The sequence below is a fragment of the Camelus dromedarius genome, chromosome 11 (assembly GCF_036321535.1).
Source record: "Camelus dromedarius isolate mCamDro1 chromosome 11, mCamDro1.pat, whole genome shotgun sequence".
Classification (NCBI taxonomy): Eukaryota; Metazoa; Chordata; class Mammalia; order Artiodactyla; family Camelidae; genus Camelus; species Camelus dromedarius.
Window position 1 is genome coordinate 48,487,950 of NC_087446.1, and position 25,017 is coordinate 48,512,966.

The window sequence follows — 25,017 nt, forward strand, 5'->3', positions numbered from 1 at the left end:
CTGTAAGTTAAGCAATTACAGCTTGGAAAGTCTGTCTAAAAGCACATGGAATAATCACGCTGTGGACAAAGGTGCAAACACCCCCCCCCATGAGCACAGTAAACACTGGGTATGTAGGGTAGCATACAGTGAGTGAAGGTGTTATCCACACCCAAACCCGGCTTTATTGTTTCACTGTGCTGTTCTGGGTCATTTGGGGATCATTTATTTTCTACTGGGCTGTAGGCTGCATCCAGGAGAGAGGCAGGGATTATTATTTTGATTGACCTTGACATATACATAAAAGAGCATTCACTGTCTTGCCCTAAAAAGCTTAACCAGTCAGCACAGTAGATGAAGGTCCATCAGCAGCCAAGAGACGGTGTTTCTCTGAAGACAATTCTTCCAGAGACGCAACAACAGGTAACAATGGTAGTGCTGAGTGACGTTTTCAAGAATTATACATATTAAGTAGGACACTTTGGACTTGTTAACCCTATAGGCAATAGGAAAGGACAAAAGGCTTATGAGTAGGAAGGCGCCACTTCTGGTCTTAATATGTGCTAGGGAGGGAGAGAGGGGAGCCCTCCTACACTGCTGGTGGGAATGTAGTTTGGCGCAGCCATTATGGGAAACAGTATGGAGGGTCCTCAAAGAGTAAAAAGAGACTTACCATATGATCCAGCAATTCCACTTCCGGGCATATATCCAGGGGGAGCTCTAATTTGAAAAGATACACACACCCCAATGTTCACAGCAGCACTATTTACAACAGGCAAGACATGGAAGCAACCTAAATGTCCACTGACAGATAAATGGATAAAGAAGATATATGTATGTGTGTGTATGTGTGTGTGTGTAGAATACTACTCAGCCATAAAAAAGAATAAAATAATGCCATTTGCAGCAACATGGATGGAACTGGAGATCATCATTCTAAGTGAAGTAAGCCAGGAAGAGAAAGATACATTCCATATAATACCAACCATATATGGAATCTTAAAAAAAGACAATGAACTTATTTACAAAACAGAAACAGACCTATATGTATGACTGAAACATTATGCTGTACCCCAGAAATTGATACATTGTAAATCGACTATACTTCCATTATAAAAAAAAAATTAATATGATAGCGAAGGTCAGAAAACAGAAAAGGAACCTGGGAGGGGCCCATTAGCCCACTGTCATCAAGAGAGCCTAAACACAGCTTGCTTGGGGAGAGAAAGTAAAAGGAACCAGTAAGGAAGGGGAAACTCAGGTCAAAGACAGTGTCGAGTCCTGAATGAAAGACAGTGCCCCAGTGTGGAAATACTATAAAGGCCAGTCAGAAGGGGAGTGGGGGCTGGAGAACGCTGGGGAGAATGAGTTCAATCAGATGCAGACTGAGGCCATAACAGTACATCAGTTCTGTATGGTTCCTATTATTCATCATTTTCTTGGACCAAGTCACCAAATCAAATCAAAATCATGCAAATAGAAAACAGAATAATTTTCAGTGCCTGCCATTGAATAATAGCCCTAATGGCAAAATACTTTTCCCAATGAAATTCCACTCTGGTCCCTACGAGAAGACTACCATGGCATTGTCAGACCCCTATGAACAAGTATGTCTTGTGTGAACACGCCCAGGGAGGTTAGAAGTCCTTTGATCACCAAAAGCCAGAACAGATACTGATTTGTGAAGTCAGTGGGGCTAAGTGCCCCCTGCTGCTAAGTGCCATCCTGTGGGCCACAAACTGCTTAACAACGTCTTTGTCAACCTGCTTGTTAACAAGGCCTTTGTACACAGAAGATGCAGATCACTCACACCCATTCAAGAGCGACTCTAATTCAGCCAAGCTAAGTATGCAGGTGACTTGAACTGAACTGCAGACTAGTTTGGTAAGCACAGAACCCTGGAACATTTACTTCCGTTCTTTTCCACACACAAAATATACATGTCTTTTATACACATACACACATATATACATACATCCTAGTTTTATGGTGTCCTTAGCTTAAAGCCTTAAAAAAAAAGTCAGAGACCTATAAAAGCCATAGGTCTCAAAACTATTACAATCAAGGTTTGAATTTCACAGTAAATGACACTAAAAACTGTGATCCCTCAAGTGTCCTCACTCAAACCTATAGTCTACTAAAGACAATAAAACAGTCATTGCCAACAGAGCCCAACCCAATTTTACTTACACTGAAATGAATTGTTATAACCATAAAACATAAACATAAAGAAGGCACCCAAAGATACTGCTTATGAAACAATTCCTTTACTAAAAGGACTTCGTACCAGCAATCAGTGGCATTAGGCCATGTGCCCTTTGGCATTTTTCTGTATTTTCCAAGCAAACCTCCATCCAAATTGTACATTTTCCGACAGCTGAGTGGCCCGTCAGGCACCATCCAATTGCCAAGAAGCTATCCATTTTTCCAAGAGGAAATGTGGAACTCTGCAGGGTTTCAAAGCATTCTAATTTCATGCACAAATACATTCCACGACAGTAAGACAGACTGCTTAACAAAAGGAGGAAACATGATGACCAAGCATGGTCCTCTGCCAGGGCGACGCTTTGGGGGTCAGGTTATTTGGCAGCAAGCCGGGCTGTAAAGACAAATTCCAAAACGCATGCTCTGGTGTGAGGCGGGCCACGCGAGGCACTGTTCTAACAAACTCATTATTTTCCATAACGGGGAACGCAGGTATTTTCCCCAAATCGTGTTCCAGTCCGTCTCCTACTGATTTTTTTGAACGTCTATTTTCAACAGCGGCCCGAGGAAACGGCGGCCAGACTGGACTCCAATGTACACACACATTCAGGTTCCCCCCCACCCCCGTCACCTGTTGGCTCCTGAACAACATGCCTCTTTGTGAAACTTACAGCACTCATTTGAAACAAGTTTCCAGAGAAAACACTCCGAGAAAGTGTTTGAGAAGTCACAAGGCTCGAGTTGTAAAAACAAATTCCACACATAGCCTGGCTTATGCTGACACAGATGAACGCGAAAACCCGAGCTTTTAAATACGGCGGCGGGAGGGGAGCCGGAGGGAGAGGATGTCACTAGCCTTCGGGAAAATCGGCGGGGCGATTCGGGATGGACCGCAGCGGGCTCCGCCAGGTCACCCCGCGCCCGCACCCCGGGGACCCTCGGGGCTGGAGCCCTCGCCCCCGCAACCCCGCAAACCCCACCCTCCGCGCGGCGCTGGATGCTCGGGCCGCCAGGGGGCGCCCGGGCCCCGGGTCGGACTCGGCCCCAGGCTCCCCGGCCGCCGCGGCTCCGTGCACCCAGAGGCCGAGCTCCAGACCCAGCGGCTGGGAGCGCAGCCCTCCTCGGCGCCGGCGCGAGGCCCACGAGAGCAGCCGCCCGACCCCCGGGGCCTTGGTGCCCCCTCACCCGTCTCCCGAGAGAGCCCAGCGCCGCTCTCGGCGCAGCGTCACCTCGATGGGACGGCACTCGCCCCCGGCTGGGCGGCGGTCCCCAGTAGCCGCGGGTCCCCGCGTCTATCCCCAGTTTCCGACGCGAAGCCCTCCCCGCCGCCTCGGCGTCCTGCCCCCGCCGCCAGGCTGCCGTCAAGCCCCGGGCCCCAGACGGAGGCTCCCCACCTGCGGCCGCGGACAGCGGGGCCGAGCGCGGCCTGCAGACCCTCCGCGGAGCCCTCGGCGCGTGCTCTCCGCCCCCAACTCTGCGACCGGCCGAAGCTGGCGGCCCGGCGCGGGTGGCTCCCGGAGGAAAACAGGGCTGGGTGCCCTGCGGGTCACCCGCGCCCACCCGTTTCCGGAGGAGACCCTAGCGGGGCGGGGACCGAGGGGCGGGGGCAGCAAATACTGGGCCCGCGTCGCGCCTCTGTGTTGGCCCCGCCCGGTCGGCTAGGGGACGCCACCGGCCGGCTGCGACGCGCTCTCCCCGGGCCGGTCCTCCGCGAGCCCTCTTTCGGTGCAACGCGGCGATCCTCACCCGCGGCTGCTAGCTAATCAGCTGTGAGGGGCCGGGCAAGAGGTCCCCCAGCTCCCCGGAGATCCTCTGTCCCTGTCGGCATCGCCGACTCGGCTTCCCCGTGTTTGAGTCACCTCGCACAGGCCACCGCATCCCCTACGCCCCAGCTCTGTGTCTCTCCAGGATCCTCCACCGCAGAGAAAACCCCTGTCTCCTCTCTGCGCCGGCAGCCTGCTCCGGGCCCGCGATCCTCAAAAGTAACCAGAGCCCGCATTAAAAAAAGTAACCATTTCGCTTCCTGCCGGTCCCACCCTCCTCCGAACGCTGCGGGCCGGCCGCCCGGCTCGCGATCCCCGCCCAGCTCCGCTCCCAGCTCCCGTCCGCAGGAGGCGCCTGCCCCGCCTGATCTACTGCCACCCGCTTTCCAGGAACTGTCACTGCTGACCGTGCCCCTGGCATGTCTCCACGAGGTCCTGCGCGTACGCTGTTCCTCGAAAAGTTACTCATCCACTTGGCCAGCCTCGTGGCTGGAGTACCCACCTCAGTCCGCCCGCTGCATTCCCGGGAGCCCCAGAGAGTGGAGCAGCTGGGATGCAAATAACCCAGGACGCTTATGTAAACTTCCCCCTCCCGCAGGTGCACGCGCGGGCCGCAGAACGCAGGGAGCATATGCAAGGCCACCTCTTAAAGAAATCATCTCCACTCTGCCCATAACAATGATGTCAGCAAATGGCACGTTTAACCAAGTTCTCACTTGGAAGGGTCCATTAACATATGAATTCTCCTCTTAGGACCTTTCTTGCATTTCGGAGAGATTCCTACTGCTTAGCGCAGGAGATTTATTTTTATCAGTAAATAACAGCAAAAGAAAGGAACCAGGTCACGGGATGCACTAAACCAAGTACATGAATAAGAGTTTTTATAAGTAGGTTAAGTGACTATCACTATTCAGACACAAGAACTATGCTCATACTCAAGGCTAATCTTGTTTCTGAGCTATTTTTAGATAGATTGGGGGAAAAGTGAACCTTGGCATTAGTTGTAGACAGAAAGGACTAAGAGAAGCAAAAACAAGACCTCAAAGCATGCCCCAAAATGATAAATTATCCGCAGCAGAGGTCTGAATCTCTTCAGAACTACAAATTTTAATTTCTACTATAGCCTCCTTATCACAAGGTGATAAAACGCTAAGGGAAGGGATAGGGAAAAAAGGCAATATTTAAGAGCTTTATCACTTTATAAAATACTAGTACATAAAAGCAATTTAAAATGGTCATCAGTTCCTTGGGTATCCTACCTTTTCTTTTAGGTTAGGAAAAAAAAAATCCTTGTACCCTTAGGATTCCTTGGGAGTGGTTTGCAACATACACATTTCTACAGTATGCAACAGAACAATAGGCCATTGTAACTGTGATTTTAAAATACGCAAACAAGTTGCCATAAATAGAGCAGTCAAGTAAATAACTCTGTGGCCAATTTATGTTATCTCTCCTAAAAAGCAAGGCAGCTGAGAAGCTGCTTTTTTTTTTTTTTAAGTGGTAGAGACCAAAAAAAAAAAAAAAAAAAAAAAGGTTGTGGCTTGGCTGGTAGGCTAGTTTGGAAACACTGATTTAGACGATAGGATTTGTGACTTAAATAGACTCTCCTTTGGCAAATCTAGATCCCAGTTTTGAAGACAGTTCCCAAACAGTTTTAATACAGAATTCCTCTAGCCTTCAGGTTGTGTGAAGATTTGCGGGAGGGTAAGGGCGTGGACTTCAAAGGTGAGCACTTTCCTCTGTGGAGCTGTGAAATTAACCATGAACGCCTAGGTCAGGTTTCCCTTTTCCTATTTTGTTCCATTTGCGCTTTGTCAAGGAAGTCATCCACTGACAGCGCGCACCCCATTATTGATTTAAATCAAACCCTGAACTATCGTATTATTATAATAAAGGGAGCATCAGCAAGCCAATGCTTTAAGCCAGGTGAATCCTTTCTGCAACAGCTTTTAATGGAGAGCTACGCATTAGCCAAGACCAAAGAACCCTGCCAACTACAAGCCATAGCAACACTTGGTATTAAATGTCGGCTATTGTGAGTGTGCTTCCTCTAAGGCAGTGACTTGTAAATACTATTGGTTACAATTTCAACAGGTACTGCCAGCTTTATTGCCCATTGTAAGTGTTTGCAGTGATGAAGCAGTTTGAGGACAGTTAAAAGCTTCCTACTAAAGTTCAACCTGAATGCAGTAGACTCTAGCCTGGTCTGAAAGGCATTGCTATTGTCAGGGGTGAACTTCTGCAGGATGGGGTGCAAGGCCCCCAACCAGCATCCTTTTGTTCGAGTCAGGTGGAATATTCATTGCTTGCAGATCACACCTGAGGGGAGGCTGAGAAAGGAAGGCCAGAAATTCACAGGAGTTGGCTCCTCATGTGATCCTGGTCTCCGATCTACTCACTTCCTCAGAGAGGCCTTTTCCAACTGCCCATCCCAAATATCACCCCTCCCTTTTATTTCTGCTACTGTCTTCATAGCACCTAGCTTTGCCTGACATTATATGCCTGTTGGTTCAAGTTTGCTGTCTTTCTTCTCCCCAGAAGGCGGGGACTCGGGACTCCTCTCAGCACTGAGAATCATGTCGCGCACGTAGCAGACAAGTTCCAAAAATATGAGTTAAATGAACAAATGATTTTTGACATTCTTCCCAGGTTCTCCCAGCCTGTACAAGTAACTCTGTTTCTAACCTACAACCAGACTGAACTACAACGTCCTAATGAAGGAGGCTATGCTAGAAAAAATGCCAGTCAGCTTTACTGGGTCTGGAAGAAAGAGATAAAGTCCAAATATAAAGCACACCTGGGTTCTATTCTTTGGTTCTCGTATGATTTGTATATAGTGACCTTGAGGTGTCTCTGCTCCTCGCCTCTGTTATTTCATTTGTAAAACAGACTTGCTTTCTAGTTTTAAGTGTTAAAGAGTTGGTCTTGGTGGGGGAGGGTAGCTCAATGGTTAGAGTATATGCTTAGCATATGCGAAGTCCTCGGATCAATCCCCATTAAAATAACTAAATTAACAAACCTAATTACCTCTCCCCCAAACAAAAACAAAAACCTCCAAAAACCCCACAAAGGAAATAAAATATTTTTTTAAAAAAAGAGTTGACCTTGGTCTCAAACATTTGGAAGGATGTGTAACTAAAAGGCAGCCATATTGGAAGAGTCTATTTAAATGATTGGATGTCTCTATGTTTCTGAATAGAAAAGAGAGATCGAGGGCTCTAAATATTCATCAAATGGTATTTCACTCACTAAATCTGAGGGGTGGTTGGCATATGCGAATGTTAAGCAGGGTGACAGTTTTGGTCTCCAGGATAGCAGCTCCGGTTCTGACTATGCAGATAGGTAACTGAATCACAACACCTGTGGGCAGGAGGCAATTTCTAATGAAAAGAAAAGGGCTTAAAAAATGAATCACAAAATCAGATGATTTTAGAGTTGACACCAACCTGGAGGATCCTGCAACTCGTCCAGAAAAAGAAAACCAGGATCCAAAAGAATAATCATAATCATAATTCTTCACGCTTGTTACCAAATCTGTTACCACTAAATGTTCATGTAAATGTTTTGCTTGTTAATTTTAAACACTTGTGTTTTATCTCCAGTTGGGTAGTACATCCTGGTAGGTCACTGAACACGGCAAATTCTAGAGCATTAGCTGAGTCTGCAGCCTCCCCAGGGGAGAGCCCAAAGGCAGATATCAGCTCTTCTGAGAGTTAACAGGCTTGATGGTGTTTTATAATGGGTTGCAGTTTCTCTAGGTCTCCAATTACCTTCCTTCCCCCTTTGATTATATTTAAAGCAATGTGATTAGAGAGCACAGGTTCTTTAACATTTCCTACACCCAATCCCTCTTTAGATTTACTACTCCCACCCTCTCAGCTGTCCGTCCCTTCCCCCAGCCCCTACCTCCTTTGTGGGTGAGGTGAATCCTCCCTGCAAAGTACCCAGATGCCCTGCATATTCTCTGTCAATTACTAGCTCTCTGACATTGGGATCAATCATTTTTCTAAGGTATTCATCTTTTCATTTCTAAAAATGCTAGTGTTTGGACGAGGTCACTGGTTAGAACTTTTGAGAAGGGAACACAGTCCATTTTCCAACTAAAATAGGAATCTTCATACAGGAAAAGATGAAAGTAAGACCGTTCTGTTGAAGCTCTGGGCTAGTTTCTTCCCAAACCCCTTCCACAACTACCTCCCCAAGCCCACTCCTCCAACACAGACCTCAGGCTCCTCCATCTCAAACCAGATGCTCCACCAGTTCGTAGGTAGGTGTCTTAAGTCTACAGCGCAGGCTGGGTGGGAGAATACGGGGTCCGGTCCTTTCCTCTGACTCTTGCTCAGGGTTCTGACTTCTAGTAAAACACCAGCAGCCATCTTTGCCCATCTCATCCTCACTCTCAAATGCTCTGAAATCGCCCTTCCCCGCCCCAGAAAATGTCCATTACTTTCCATGGCCAGATAATTAAACCAGTATTCGAGCACCTTTACCTTCAACATTCTCAACTCCTGGAGATCTGTGGTTCAATACACACAGAGTTCAGGCTTCGTTGCTGAAAAACTACCAAAATATTAAGAAAGGAAGAATAAATCTTCCAATAAATATTCGGAGAGCAATACATGGAAAGGTATTCAAGATAATATTAAGAAGCAAATCCCCATATATAATGTGATCACATCGTATAACTCATAATATATGTGCTAGTCTATGCAGAGCAAAACTATTTAGAGGAATATGAACACCAAGCCATCAGTATGATTTCTAGGGGATGGCAGACGATGGGAAACTATCACTACCACTTTTGAGTTTACAGTTGACCCTTGAATAATGTGGGGGTTAATCTGTGTATAACTCCGTACCCTATTTCTGCCTCCGAGGAGTCAACCAACCACACAGTGCAGTGCTGTTGTGTTTGCCACTTACTGAAAAGCATCCAGGTGTAAGTGATGCGTGGTTCAAACCTGTGTTATTCAAGAATCAACTGTATATTCATAAAATGAATGCATTTTTACATCATTTAGAACCTTTTTCTTTTTACAATGATCATATGATCAATGATCAAACAAATAAGTGATTTAAGAAACAATAAAGAAAATATACTGCAATATTAATTTAAGGAAGAAAAGCTCAGAAGCAGAGATCGACTTTTTTTTTTAGAAAGTGACTTTCTTAAGTTGTTAGTTGATATGGGAAGATCTGTGAACACACAGTTCCTCCCCCTGCCGTCTTCCTCTCAGCCACCAACTTCGAGGGCGAGATCCCTGCTGCGTTATTTATAGCACTTCAGGAAGCGGGTATCACCAGTCCCCCATTCCCATGGACCCAGACGTACTGGAACAGGAGCTACTCCAATGGATGCCTCCATCCATGGATTCACGGATCGATTCTTTGGTTGAATCCAAAGATGTCTGCTGAAGGGCAGCACTGTTAGACTGAGACCCGCCCCTTCACTCAAGGACTTCATATTTAAATTTCATATCCTATTTGTATCTTTATAAAACAGAAGGCAAAGAAAAATATACAAGACAAGTAGGGAAAAGAAACAATGGGTCTAATTTTCCGAAATACACAACAAACTATGATATGTTGTGATTAGACCACAGTCGAGGTGTGGTTCAAAATTCTAATGCAGGGATAGGAGGAAACATTGGTCAATCAATTCTGGTTAGAAAGTGAGAATCAAGGAAGGTGGGGTGACATTTGAGCTGGGCCTTTAAGGATTCAGGGTAGCCAATCAGGGTAATTAATGGGGTGGAGGGAGCCGAGTAGGAACCAGGGTCCAGGTTGAGCCAATCAAAGCGGGAGGCCAAAGAGTGAGCAGCCCTGAGTAAAGCCATGGTGAGGTGACGGGAGGGAGGAGCCCAGGGGGAAGGCAGGATCAGGCTGTGTGGCCACGTATGCCAGGACCCTTCAGCTCTTCCAGGGGCTATGGGGAGCCACAGAGGCAGAAGCCATGAGACACGGATTTCTGAGGGGAACAGCCTGGACTGCGGCAGCCCAGAGAGTAAGGTGGAGGGTTGGGGGTGGCAGATCCAGGCTGAGACTCCTAAAGGAATCAGCAGTCCCATACTTTACTTGAAAGACAACCAACAAGTTAACCCTCATGTGAGCTCCAGCTTGAAACTGCGGATATTTCTCACTGTCCATGGAAGACAAACTCGAGGTACCCTGAAATATTTACCTTTCTAAGGTCCAACTTTATCTTTCTGTTGAAGTTCACCCTTAAAATATAGCATCGACATCCTCCAGTGTTTCTCTTTTTTTGATGGCGGGACTGGGAATGGAACCCAGGACCTCATGCGTGCTAAGCACACGCTCTACTGCTGAGCTATTGCCTTCCTGCCACCCCCTCCCCCACCTCCAGTGTTGAAGAGCTCAGAGTCCTTCATTATGAAAGAAATAGGCACACGACTTTCAAGTTGGAAGATAATCTATGTAGAAGAACTATCCAGCTTATCCTGGGAGGGAGAGGAAAGGGAGGTGGGAGATTAGTGTAACGTGGGGTTACAATCTAGCACCTAGTGTTCTATACAAAACATCGAAATAATGAATATTGCTTTGTCTTCAGTCTTGAAATTATAGGATATTTGTTGCCTGACTTCATGAACTACATGCTCAAAGCTATTCTGCTTACCTGCATATTTTCTTTTACAATTTAAACTCTCCACTTGCTAAGATGGTTGATTCTCACAAGGGAAAATCTCGGCCAACCAAGGCGGGCTAGCTTTTAACCCTGTTACCATGTGCTATAACTAATCCAAGCGTTCCTACAGAGATGTCAGCGAGGAATTATCTCAAGCCGCCTCTTGCCAAAAAAGAAAAAGGTCAGCAAAGCTTTCCGCAACATTTCTTTATCTTATCTAAGATCCCAAGTCCTTTTCTGCAACTGTGGGAATTTAAACAAGGTGATTTTGTAGTGGGAACTGGTTTACAAGCTTTAATTAGATTGTGCCAGGGCCAGGACTGAGAATTCAAGTTGTTCTGTTGGACTGAATCACACAGCTCTAGATGGGTAACTGTCTTGTGATGCAGGTTATTTTTATTAATTTTTTTTATTAGGTTTATTTATTTTAATGGAGGGACTGGGGATTGAACCCAGGACCTCATGCATGCTAAGCACGCGCTCTACCACTGAGCTATATACCTCCACTTTTAATATTTCCTTTCTCCTTTGTGCTTGGAGCTCCAGTCTCTTCAGCACTGCGTTTGCACTGAATTACAGAGGGGCTCAGGGCAGACAGGGACCTTGCCTGTTCTGTTTAGGGATGTGTCTAAGGTACGCAGGCCTGGCACATGAGGCACTTTGCCTGGTACACAGAGGATTCTCCGTGAGTATCTAGTGAGTGGGGAATGACTACTGTTCACATTTGACCCCTGACAGACCCTGACTGAGACTTTGCTAAGCACACCTATTTATATCTCAGTTATCAATCCGCTGATTGTTTTTCTTTATTTTTATTTGGATTTTTTAAAAAAGTGAGTCATGGGGGAAGGGTAGATAGAGCTCAGTGGTAGAGAGTGTGTCTATCATGCACGAGGTCCTGGGCTCAATCTCCAGTACATCCATCTAAAAACTAAATGAATTAATTAAATATATAAATTAAACAAACCTAATTACTCCCCCCCAAAAAAGTGAGTCAGCCACTTTAAGGTTCAGGTTTCCAGCTTTAATCTTTAAAGGAATCTCGTCAAATTTATCGTTGAAGTCACTTGTTCTTTTTGGCATATAAGATCTGATACGAATTCAAGCCAACTGGCTAAATTGAAAGCTAGAGCTCTAGAAGGCTCGAATTTCTAAATCATGGGCTCCACCCACCTCCAGACCAATATCCTCTTTCCTCCTCTATTCCCAGTCTGTTTATGGTACCACCAGTAATCCCAGTAAGCCAGACACCTGATCATCACAGATGCCTCCTTTGCTAGGCACCCTCTGTCTTGCCTGCCCTGGTTCAGTGACTAATCAGATCCTTCCCTTGACCACCACGAATCTATGTCATTCTCCTACTTTAAAATCCCGTCTTCAGTTTTCCCGACACGTCCACGGGATAAATGAAGCTCCTCCCTTTCCAGCCCCTGTTGGTCCGGCTCTACCTGCATCACCTGTCATATCTCACTTTTGGCTCCAGAACTGGTGGTTTCTAAGCGCATCGTGTTGTTTCATGACCTTTTGCCTAAGCCCGCTGTCTCCTCTTCTTGCAACTGTCTAGCCAGTCACTTTTATTTGCCTGGCTAACTTTTCTTTCAAGGCTTAATTTGGGATGGGCCGAGGAAATGTTCCCTGAGGACCCATGAGACCAAAGGTTTCTATGCTGCACTTCCATCGCTCCAAGACGCTCCAGTGGTCCTAAGACTCCCATGTATGCAGGCCAGTCCCTCCACCAAAACTACTGCTTATTTCCTTTGTCAATGAGAAAGTTTATTAACTTAAGGGATGTATTTCTCCTCCTATGTGCACACAGCTTGGGGATAACCTAGAGGCTCCAACTTTCCACTCAGCAGCTACACCAATAAGGATGGGCTACAGTCACTATCTTGGTTAGCATTAGTGTATGGAAGAGATGTATTTTTGAGAAGTAGACTTTCTGGTGTGTCTAGCTCCTCCAAGGAGCTTTCTCAAATAAAATGCAGTAACATCATCCAACGATGATCATGGTGAGAAGCTGTTTGTCAGGGATAAAAGTGCAGTCTGGGTGGATCTGGAGTCTACAAACACCCTTAGCATCCTTTAGGGGATGGGAGAACTGCCCTGTAGTGTTCCACCGAGTATCTGGTACAAGGCCTTCCTTTCAATGAACAGTGAGCTAAAGACGGGGTGGGACCAGTATAGAATGAGGAGTCAAGTACGTGTGAGACCTGTGTGTCATTCTGGGCGTATAGTATGATGTTACTGCATTTTATTTGGTGCTGTATTGAGTCAGAACATAAAAATGCCAAGTGAACCTCTATTATCATTATTATTATTGTTATTATTAAGCAGCTGTAACTTATGGAGTATTTGTATGCTAGGCCTTGGGCTAAGTCCTGTACATGGAAAAAAAATCCTTATACCAACATAAGACGGTAAGATCTTATATTCCTCATTTTATAAATAAGAAAAGTAAGCTGCTCAGTGCAAGAGCCTGGATTCAGAACTGGGTCTGACATCAAAGCCTTAAACCACACTGTCATTTGCTTTTAGAGCAGAGCTTCTTACAAACAGCAAAAGAAAATGCCGGCAGGGGGAGGGCATAGCTCAGCAGTAGAGCACATGCTTAGCATGCACGAGGTCCTGGGTTCAATTCCCAGTACCTCCGTTAAAACAAACAAACAAACAAGTAAATAAATAAGAAAATGCTCTGTTTTCCCCAACTACTCTCTCAGCGATATCACCAGAAAGGAGGAAGAATAAACAGAGTGGCTTTACTGATCTCTGGGACCAACATGGCATGCAGCTCAAAGGACCTAGAGAAGCGTCACCCCAGCCCCCAATCCCAGGGCTCCTCAGACAAATGAGACTCTGAGCTTTTTGCAGCAGCTCACTGCACCATTTTAATTTCTATAGCTACAAAATCATTTTATTGTCCAGCTACAACACAACCAGCCTGTATTTGAAGATCATTTATACAACAGTTGCTCTGTTGCAACTGTTACTCATTACAGTATCAGGGTGTACTCAGCTCTTAGATAAGGGTATCACTCTTGGATGGGTTCAGAAACCCAACCATCAAGCCCCTCAACTTAAAGGCAGATTTTGCTGAACAAAAGGGCAAACCACAAGAATGGTTCAGTTTATAGCTTGTGTGTAACCCATTCTAGTGAACGCATCTCACGTGACATCCTGAAGGCAAAAAAGGCACTGAAGTAATAATGCAGCCATTAATAAAGCTGTCAGACGAAACTGATTACAGCTCAACTCCCAGGACCACAATACATTACTATTATTATTGTTATTCATTTATTTTTATTATTATTATTTTTTTTACCAAGTCCTTCAGTTTAATTGCAGCAAATGAAAAAAAAAAAACAAAAAATAGAATTAATAATCTGCCTAGCAGCATTTCTTGGCAATTCTAATTGCCAATATGTCCCCCAAGAAAAATTTGTTGCAGATGAGCTCAAATAATAGGGAACTGTTGACTCATGTAGTATCACACAGGCTTGTAAAGACAGTCTGCTTCTTACCGAAGGGCACACATTTTTACTTCACACAAACTCTAGTTCCAATTTAAGATTGCTGACTGCATTGTTGCTGATATAATAGACCAAATCACGTTTCCATTATCAACCATTCCATTGTCTGAAGTTTTTAGCTTCTCTTTCAATAGATTCTAACAAGAGTCCAGGAATCTCTGAAATGCTTCTCACCACCTTTTGGACAAATATGTTTGGGAGCGAGGAGCAATTTAATGAAGACTGAAATTATCATTAGAAAAATAGCTTTATGACATATTATGCATTAGGATCTGAAGAGTCAAAAGGTTTTTTTTTTTTTTGAAAGAATCCAATGACATGGTTTGATAACCTCTTCAAACGGAGCCACCATTCAAAAGATAAAAGAGAAGGGCCACAAGCAACTTTTCTGATCATCTTCCAAGAAACTTTACGATGACTTTCTCGAGCATGCAACTATCTGATTCCTAAGGATACCTTTCATGAAATGTAGCATTTTTCTTTTTTTTGTACAACCAGGCAAATTAAAATCTTCGGAAAAATATTTGTTACTCTACAGAAAAATGTTTCTCATGCCTAATTAAGAGTTCTTAGGGCTCATAAATATGATGTCCACACACATAAATATTTGAGATCCTCAAAAGTCTAGAGTAGGAACAACTAGGCATTTTGCTGCTGATGCCGTGTAATAAGAAATTTAATTTGCAGTGAAATAAGAGAAAAAAGAACTCAAAATGACAACTCGTGTGCTAACTAGACTGCAGGTTTTCTGTGCATTATGAGGAAAACACCCAATGCCATGTTAGTCCTAGAAGCCTGCTAACAAGTATGGTAGCTTTGACCCTCACTCAGTAGATTCTTCTTTTTTTTTTTTTTTTGAATCAAATCTGTCCGTGTATTTTTGTTTGGTTTTTGGTTATATAAATGAAATAAGAACTTGAACTTCCTGTCAATTTCATTCCCAGGGATCCCCCCCTTTTTTAAAATTGAAGTATAGTCAGTTTACAATATGTCAATTTCTGGTGTACAGCATAATGCTTCAGTCATACATAGACATACATATTCTCGTTTTCATATTCTTTTTCACTAGAGGTTACTACAAGATATTGAATATAGTACCCTGTGCTCTACAGAAGAAACTTGTTCATCTATTTGATACACAGTAGTTAATATTTGCAAATCTCAAACTCCCAATTTATCCCTTCCCACCCCCTTCCCCACAGGAACCATGTTTGTTTACTGTGTCTGTGAGTCTGTTTCTGTTTTGTAGATGAGTTCATTAGTGTTTTCTTTTTTCTTTTTTTAGATTCCACATATGAGTGATATCATATGGTATTTTTCTTTCTCTTTCTGGCTTACTTCACTTGGAATGATGATCTCCAGGTCCATCCATGTTGCTGCAAATGGCGTTATGTTGTCATTTTTATGGCTGAATAGTATTCCATTGTATAAATATACCACAACTTCTTTATCCAGTCATCTGTTGATGGACATTTAGATGGTTTCCATGTCTTGGCTATTGTAAATAGTGCTGCTATGAACATTGGGGTGCATGTATCTTTTCAAATTAGAGTTCCCTCCAGATATATGCCCAGGAGTGGGATTGCTGGATCATATGGTAAGTCTATTTTTAGTTTTTTAAGGAATTTCCATACTGTTTTCCGAAACGGCTGCACCAAACTGCATTCCCAGCACTCGGTAAATCTTGGTGGCACAGGTTTTGTTTTGAGCAGGGGATGAAGTGACAGTTAATTTAAAGGATGGCTTGGGAACGAATGGACATTTTCGATGCTGTTTTTTCCCCAGACAGTTTTATGTTTTAGATAGTTCTTAAAGGGGACATAGTGGGGCTGTTTCACCAAGGTACTTAATAGGTATGATTTTTTAAAAAGTATTTGCTTCTCTGCTCCTTCATACTTCCAACTATCAGGGACCCACATTTAACATTGGAATGTATTTTTAGGGCAGATGGGGAAAGAAAGCCAAGTTTCAGATGTCTCTTTTCTCTGTTTCTTTCCTTAGCTGTAAGGTTTCTTTACGGAGTTTTCAGTCTTCAGTTTCTATAACCTCCTAATGCAAAACAGGCTAAAAAGAGCAATGAATGTAACAAACCACATGTTGCTTTGCTCCGCTCTTTCTGAGGAGGAAAAATCCAGCTTCCAAGAAGAGTATGCAAACTTAGCTGTGGACTGAAATTAAAGATGTTGGAAAGGTTTCTTAACCCCAGTCTTGGCCATCTTGTAATATTTTATAACATAAATTAAAACATCTGATTATGATAAACTCTGATTTGACTTTGAAACAAATGCAAAATGTTAAGGCCACGGATAATAGGCTACAAAATTAATTTTGACGTAACGGGGTGATCTGAATATATTCACCTTGGCCAAAGAGAAGACACACACACACAGTGATCTGGAAGGAGTTCGTTGTGAGATTGACATGAGTGCATTCTGAACACGGGATTAACCATCTATATCTGGGCTTCCACAGACTCACATAAATTACTGAAAAATTTTATGGCTCAATTCAGCTGTCAAAGAGAAGAGCCTGTTGACAACAGTTCACACCTGTTATTTAGGACCGTCCTGGGCTTAGGGACTCCCACCTGGATGAGCGTGTCCAGACTCTCCTCACACTCGTTTGACACAAGGGGATAGATTCTTTGGCATGCTGGGTAGTAAAGAAATTAAGAGCCACACTAAAATCCCTGGAATTTTCCCCAACAGACTATCATAATATAGATCTTCAAGAAAGTAACCACAGAAAACAGCACAGACCTTACAAAACCATCAAAAGAGACGGTCTGTTTAGAACTCTTCCACGTAACACACACAAGACAATGAAAGGCCTTCAGTATCTGCTCTCAGGAAAGCACCGTACAACCAAAAACAAACAAGTAACAGGAATTACAGAAGCTCATTTTTCTTCTGGGTCTTAACAGTCATAGAAAATGTGAACGTTAAAAATAAATGCTCATCAGGAAATTACGAAAGTTCATTTTTCTCTTGAGTCTTAACAGTCGTAGGAAATGTAAATGTTCAAAATAAATTCTCATCAGAATATTCCCAGCCTTCGGGGTAATTCTCAGCTGTGGGAAGCTCTGATTTACCCCCACACCTCTTCCTTCCTTAATTCAACTCACATAATAAAGGGGTGAAGCCTCGGTCAGGTCTGAGGTTCCTACATCCTCCACAAATCCCTGCCTGTGGTCCTGCCATCATCCGTCTGCATGCGCTTCTTAAGGGGCCTGGTCATTTAAGTGACAAAGAGGATCCTTGGGAAAAACAGGTTTGAGACAAACATCGAATTTAAACGTTGAGTCTGTGGCCGAAACCACACAAAACCCCACTTCCTCACGAAAATCATCCGTAGATTTTGGAAGTTCTAAATAATCACACTGGAGTATCAATTCTGCTGATGGCTTTTAGGAAAGGGAACTGGGGTGCAAAGAAAAGCGGAGTCCTAGGAAAAATCTACGTCATAAAATAGGAGGGTATTAAAAAGCACAGGGTGTTAAAAGTTGAATGCAGATATCTGAAGACAGGACCAGAGTAAGCTCAGAGGCACCTCTCCCGGACAGGAGGCCTGGGACAGGTGCCAGGAAAGGAAACTTCTTGTTCGGGGGAAATTGGTGGGCGGAATACAGGAAAACTGCTTGTAATTCAAATATCTTAAAGGAGAATATTCTGACAATGAACAAGTGTACTGAACTCCAAAGTGAGCACATGTGGGCAGACAACTTGAACGGAACTTGGGTGCTTCTGACCTGATTCCACCAATGGGACACTCCTTCCTTTTGGTGGCCTCCAGGCTTGGGTAAGGACATCAGGGAGCCAGTTCATGCAAACTGGGCTGCTTTGAAAGCAATGAGGTGTCTATTAGGGCTATTTTTGTAAACAACAGAAACCAGACCAATTGAAGGAGAAAAAGGGCGGGGAGTGGTCATTTACTGGAGCGATACAAAGATGTCTCAGGCAACACAGGGCAGGAAGGTAGCTGAGCCTCAGAAGACAACTGCGATTCAGAAGGAGAAGCCCCCAGAAATCCAGGCGCCACTCTTTCCTCCTCCAGCCATCTACCTGCTTCTTGCTAGTTAACGCTTTGTGCTTCTCCCCCTGCAGACAGGACTCCATGGCTCCTCAGTCTATGAGGTTGAAAAATGGCCTGCTCCCAGGCCCCGGGTTGGACTCCAACATGACTGCCAAGGGCCCACTCCTTGACCGTGTATCCGTGCCGACGGGTGGCTGTGGATTTGGGCGTGTGTGTGTGTGATGTGGGCTGCAGGCCAGTAATTCTCAGTGAGGCTGGAGCTGTTTTGTCCTGCGCAGGTACTCCAAAAATGCCTATTAAATGGATTTAAAAAATTCTGTTCAGAGAATGGGGCAAGAGTACTTGCTGTTAGCTATCAGGGGTGGGAATCAGCTCGTCCCAAATAATGGTGAGCTGGTTGGCAGTGGAAGAATCACATGGAAAGCCTCAAAATATATAGACGCCTGGGCCATGTCCCTATAGATTTTGATCCAGTAAGCCTGAGTTAGGACCTGGATATTTGCATTTCATACAGTCTCCCTAGGGAATCGCAATTTGTGAACAGATTTAGGAACCATGCATTCGTGTACAGACACCCTCCACTTTGGTTACTAGCTCTCTTCAGACAGTGGTCAGTTTGCGGAATGAAAAAGAGGAGCTACTTTAAGTTTCACTGAGGAGTTGGTCAAAGCAAAATTCTACCCAGACGCTCTAAGGTCTTCAAAATTGCTGATGAATCCGTCAGGTTGATGAGTACCTCTCAGATCCCTTTCATGGGAAGTTCTGAAGGGACAGGCATCATTTTAGGGCCACCTTTGTTGAGATGTCTTTCTCAAGTGAAAGTTAACTTCTCTTTTATTATATTAGGTGAGACAATGGTTTTGATGTGGCTTGGGGTGCTGGTTTTAATTCACAAAACCTCTGAAAACTATGGTTTCTCGTGAATGTGAGAATGGGTTTTTAAAAAAAGCATGAAATGAGAAATTTAGAAATTAAAGCCATCTCAAGGCTAATATTTGAAACCCATTATTTTGGGGACATGCAATGCTTAGTTTTTAATTAGGCATAGTTGCTGCAATTTCAACACATTTCCTAGGCAAAAGCTTGATTTCCATGACGTTTTTTGGAGGCAAGTCCTGCTCCCAATGATGTAAATGAACTGCTGTCCTGCAGGGTGAGGGCAGCTGCTCTCTCCCTGAGTTCTGAGTGTTCCTTAGCTTCCAGCACGTGAACACACAGCAAGCAGATCACGTCATTTCAGGGGACAGGGGATATTTCCTGAAAATACCAGGAAGATCAAGGCTGCAGACAAAGCTGAAAAACAATAAATCACATGACCCTTGGAGCCATAAGCTGGGCAGGTGTCTGAACCCGTTTGAACTAAACAAACGTGAGTTCACTGGGCAAGCACTGTCTTGGCAGAGGAGAGAAAAGGCATCCTTGTCCCAAAGCGACATCAAATGATTCTCTCTGTTCACAACTGCATCTCCTGCTTTTCTCTGCTACCGTATTTTTCCTTTCTTGCACCAGCTTTTCTCTTACTCAGGCTTCTAATCTGTTTTATTACCTGGAAGAATTTCCTTCTCCGGATATTATTAATATTACGGTAAGGAAGGATTCTTCTGGGGGAACAAACCTCCAGTCCCCATCACACCATCAGTGAAGGTTGCCTTGTGCTTAGCGGACAGCAGAGCCTCAGTGAAGTTGATGAGCATTTCCAAAGCCAACGCATCTGTGTTGATTCCATGCAGGGAAACAGAAGAGGACGATGGCTGGTCCTGTGACAGCTGACATATAAGCTTCTCACCAGGCTGAATCGCAGTATGGACAGAATCAGTTATTCCTCATTGGCCAGAGAACAAGTTAAATACATATCGGAGGATTCAGAGTAGGATCGGATTACAACTCCTGTTCCTGTGTGATTTTTATCAGGATCTGAAATGTAATGGTGTCCAATCTTCTTTGAATCAATCCATCAATTTGTCACTTTGGGGTTTTACAAAAGTTGACTGTCTAAATGAAAGTGAAAATGTATTTTAAGTGACAATTGAGGACCACTGCTTTTACATCTTTAAAAAAAATTATGAGAAGATAATAATCCTTCTTTTATCGTGGTTAGAGTGGGAAGTGAGAAGTATGGAGACTGGTGCTCTGAGAAGGGGGAGGGAACAGGAAAAGGGGACGGGGGTGGAATGTTTGTCCTAGACCAAGTATTTTTATAAAGGGTCCTCCCTACTCATGCTGCTTAAGGGGACTAAGAACTTTATTATACGGCAATAATCTTAGCACAACGCACTTTCCTGTTAGAATATCCTGTACCATGGATTTTTTTGGCTTAAAATTGAAGTGTGCCTGAACATTATGTGTAAGGTAATTCCCACAAATGAGCTACTGTTGGGGGAAAAAAAAAAAGGCAAGTAGTAATAAATCTGTAAGTCCCTACTACAGTTTTCAGGATGACCTTTATTGGTCTAGGCTCAACAGGTCTTAACACATACATAGGTTTTATACATCGGTCCGTAACATGCACCGAATTAGAAATTCATCAACAGAACTCATTGATAAAGAATTTTGCACAAACAGCTTTATTCTTTCTTGTAGGGGGTGAGGGGGAGAGGCAATTAGGTATATTTATTTATTGTTTATTAATTTATTTATTTAATGGAGGGCCTGGGGATTGAACCCAGGACCTCATGCATGCTAAGCACGTGCTCTACCCCTTTATTCTTTAGAGCTTTATTTATTTATTACTTGGAGAGCTATTATGAATAGCATTACTATTTACTCGTTTGTTTAAAGGAAAAGCAATATGGAGAAAATTTGGCTTAGGTCAAATGTGGGAAATATTTCACAACTGCTTAGCTTCAAACACAGATGGGCAGAGAGGTTTCGGAGGCAGCAGAAATGAGGGGGCATGATGGAGGTGGATGGCGGGTACTTTCAGGGTCCTGGGTTCCTCAGTTTCCCATTCACAAAATGATAGCTGATCTCTGAGTCTTTTGGCTGTGAAATCCTCTAATTCTCTGATTTCTTCAGTCTAAAAAACCTGGGAACGGAGGTCTGCTGTCTGCACAGGGGCCACTCCTAACCAAAGGCTGTTTCTGCACTGGTGGCCACGCCCGGGGTGGTGAGGTAGAACCCACTGCCCGTGTGAATAGCACCCAGACGGCACTGGGTCTGCTCCTCCCAAGACCACTGACCGTGATGGGCTGAATGTCTGAGTAGCCACATGAACTCTCTGGTCCTTCTGGTCCCTCTGGGGTTTAGACGGTACAAAACTTGAAATGAAAGTTCCCAGGCAGGTCCCCTAAATGCCCCATCTCATCTGCAGCTCCTTAGTCTAAAGTGGAAAATTCTATTTTGGGAAACCATCTCGAGATGCATTTAGGCTACTGTGAATGAAAAGTTGGAAAGCAAACTCGAACATAAACACAGAAACTGTTTGAAAAGGAAGAACTGTTGAAAAAGGAGGATAAAGTTCTAAAAAACACAGAAAGAATGTTGGCACAGCACCTGACATTTCTCTACCATATTCTGCTCACCCTTTAATCAGGTATGTGATGTCTGAGGTCTCTGCTGGGCTGGCAGACTTGTACTGATGGAGAACGAGACAGCCTTCCTCAGCACTGCCTCCGAGTCTAACACCCTTCACGCCATCAGGACTGACAAAGGTTTGTTGAGTGACTGAATGAATGATGAGTGTCATTCATTTTATAAGCACATCCAAGATGTGGACCATTTGAGATACTGAGATGTCAATTAAACAAGATTGGTGTGTATCCAATTTTTCTACTTTCTGTTCTATCAATGACCATTCATGCCATTTGGTCTGAAAGATAATCAAGGTCATTTTTCAGTCAGGAAGCATAACATTTTCTTGAAAAAGTCTTTAATTGGGTTTCATTTGTATGTTATTCCTTGTGCAATTAATCTTTGGCTTAGGAGTAAACAAATGAATCCCCCAAATTGACACTTTTCCCCCAAATCTTCACTGAGATGGGCAATTGGGAAATTTGCATCTTTGTCAAAAAAGGTACACAGATCCTGGTCTGTGTTATTAGCCAAGAGCTTGCAAAACCTTTATTTACCTGCCTAGCAACAACACTAACCTGGTCCATTCAGAGCACTAATAAAAAGTGTGTGATAAAAACGCCAAGGCCTGCTTATCTTAAAAGATTCTTCCTAGTTCAAAGGGTCAGTTTCACACCAGGGTCCCAAGTCTTATCAGCTGGCTCTTCAGAGCCTGGCCATTGTAAAACAAAGGATTCCTCCAGCTGGCATGACAATGGTCCAATCACCAGACACTTCAAAAGATGCAGGCGCCACCGCACAGAGGATGCCCTGAGTTTGCCCCTCACCGCGATGTTTACACACACGTTCCCAAAGGCTCATCCCACAACAAAGGCCAGGCCTGTAGTCAAGGGCATTGCACCCGCAGAGCCGTCAAGGATTCTGACTTTACCAATAACGCCAGGGGGAAGCTTCAGTCTAAACACCATTTACTCCAAACACCGAGTTCTCAAAAGCCAGGGTCTCATTATTCTACTAGGGCAAGGAAGCTGCCAGGTGATGGAAGTGAGCTTCAGAGGCTGTGCCCTCGGCACATAATTAGAGAGAGAGAGAGAGTATGTCTGCAGAGAACCCGGAGTCATCTGCAGGTGTCCACATGCAATTTGCAGATGTGGCTAAAAATAAGAACAAAAGGCTTTGCAGGATGCAAAGACAAAGCCTACAGGTATGAAGTTCACAGAAAAAAAGAATTGACTGAATTCCCTCTGAGGGCCTGGCCCTGTGATGGGGGCTCTGATCTGTTGGCCTTGTTTGTTTAACTTCCCTGAAAATCAAAAACAAATACCAACTTTCCCAAACCAAGCTCCACAGGAGAAGGAGTATGGAAATGATTGAAACACTTAACAGTTGAGGGTCCCCAGCCGTCTCCTGGAGATATGTATTAGAGACATGTATAAATAGCATTATTTCAAAGAAACCAGGCCCTTGGACCCTGGGAGCAGGAGGCCAAATGAGGAACAGCGTGATCTCTTCTACATCAAACACCAAGTTATAAGGTTTTCTTTATTTCTCAAAGCCTGTGCTTTGTCCATTCTGGATAGCAAGGGTGTTTTAAAGACAAGCAAACAACCTCGCATTATTCTAGGGAACCCTTTGTACTTTGCAAAGAGCTTGGTGGCCTTGCAAAAGGCCAACAGGACTGTGAGGTCTGGGAAGCTAGGATCTGTGTGTGATTCTGCTCATGCCACCCCGCTGTCCCCACTGGGGCTTCTGCTATTACAGCAACCTTGCCCTAGTTCTTTTCAGGTTCCTGTCTTTGCTTGAATGCCCAAGAGGACGATCCGACTAGTCAACCCCTCCAGGACCCGCCACATCTCTGCCTCCCACCAAAAAAAGAGTTCAGACAAGGGTCTTTGAGAAATGGACAGATTTGTTTTCACCAAGAAATAGTTTCAATAGGCACTTTAGTGTACCCACAATGTACCTACCCTATTTAAAACTGCACCCCGCCCTCTCTCTCTGCCCCATACTTCTCATCTCTTTTTCCCGAGTGATTTATCTCCATAGCATCTATCCCTATTGGACCAACTACGTACTTTTCACAATTATTTTGTCTGGCCCCTGCCTCCATCCCTGCCCCCTATGCCACTAGAATGTAAGCTCCACGAGGCAAGGATTCCCATCAGCTTTGCTCTCTGGTGTAGCTCCAGGACCTGCTGCTTCGTAGGCAGTCAATATTTGTTACATAAATGGACGTAAGAAACTGCTGGACGCTGGGGTATAAAGAGGAAAGAGGGCTGCTCTTTGCCCTGAAGCAACTCACTGTCTGCTCCCTGTATTTATATAACATACTGTCAATTTGTGCCCCATTTTTTCTTTTTGTTGTTGTTGAAGTATAGTCAGTTACTATGTGTCCGTTTCTGGTGTACAGCATAATGTCCGGGTCATGCATACTGTTCCTCATTTTTATGTCTCTCTTAAAGCTTTATTGTCTCTTTTTAAAAATTATTACACAATAAAACATGGATATATCTCATTGTATATTAGGAAGCTATTCAATTTAGTGTATCCAGTGGCCCCAAGAATAGAACCCTTCCAATATACATTTGTTGCTTTTAAAAATCCTTTGAGTCATCTTCATTGTAATAAAACTGTCCAACAGTTGTATGGTGTACAAATATCTCCCCAAATCATGAAACATTAATGATCTAATAAAAGCAATTAGTTTCAGGCTGTAGCAACTGAAACTGTCTTCTGTTCTGGGATTTAAGATCCTTTTGTTTTCTGCATTTCCTATTTTCCACTGTGTGTCCCAGGAAACTATTAAACCCCCCCACCAGATAGATCTCTTATCTCCTGGTTCTTCAGTGGAAGAAGAATGATCTTTTTTTTTTTCTCTTCCTGAATTTCTTGCCAGTGTTCTTGTAAGAAACAGAGATCCAAATACAGCTTAATGACTGTTTCACAAGAAGGACTGCATGCAGATCAAGAGAACCGCCTTGGGAAACTCACGGGCTGAGGAGCTAAAATTAAATCTGAACAATTGACCTATTACACGTTGTCAAATTGAAAGATCCACATGACCAAACTAAAATGAAAACAGTTTCTTTGCCCATCCTGGCCTATGTCACTTTTCAAATTTCTTTTTTAAAATTTCATTTCATTGAAATTATACAAGCACATAGTGTGAACATCAAACAATCCTGAAAGGCTTGTTTGGAAAGATAGCAGCCCCCTTCCCTTTCCCCTTCTTGGCTTCCTAAAGGCAACCAAGGTCATCCATCTCTTTTTACTGATTCTTAGACTTCATCTCCACTTCTCCAGATAGCAAAGAGCTATTAGTACTTTGATTTTTCTTTTTTAAAAACATATGATCTAT

At 43.9% G+C, this 25,017-nt stretch overlaps 1 protein-coding gene across 4 annotated transcripts in view; it reads right to left on the reverse strand.

Annotated features, from left to right (window-relative positions):
- The window catches only part of PRICKLE1 (prickle planar cell polarity protein 1), a 100,106-nt gene that overhangs the window by 16,948 nt on the left and 58,141 nt on the right, over nt 1-25,017 (reverse strand). The window contains exon 1 of one of the 4 annotated variants that reach the window (XM_031462734.2): nt 3,931-4,243. The exons of 2 other annotated variants lie outside the window; for them this stretch is intronic. The gene's annotated coding sequence lies outside the window, so the exon portion shown is untranslated. Of the gene's footprint in view, nt 1-3,930; nt 4,244-25,017 lie in introns of those variants that run through there. One more of the 4 variants, XM_010974993.3, reaches the window with a different exon arrangement.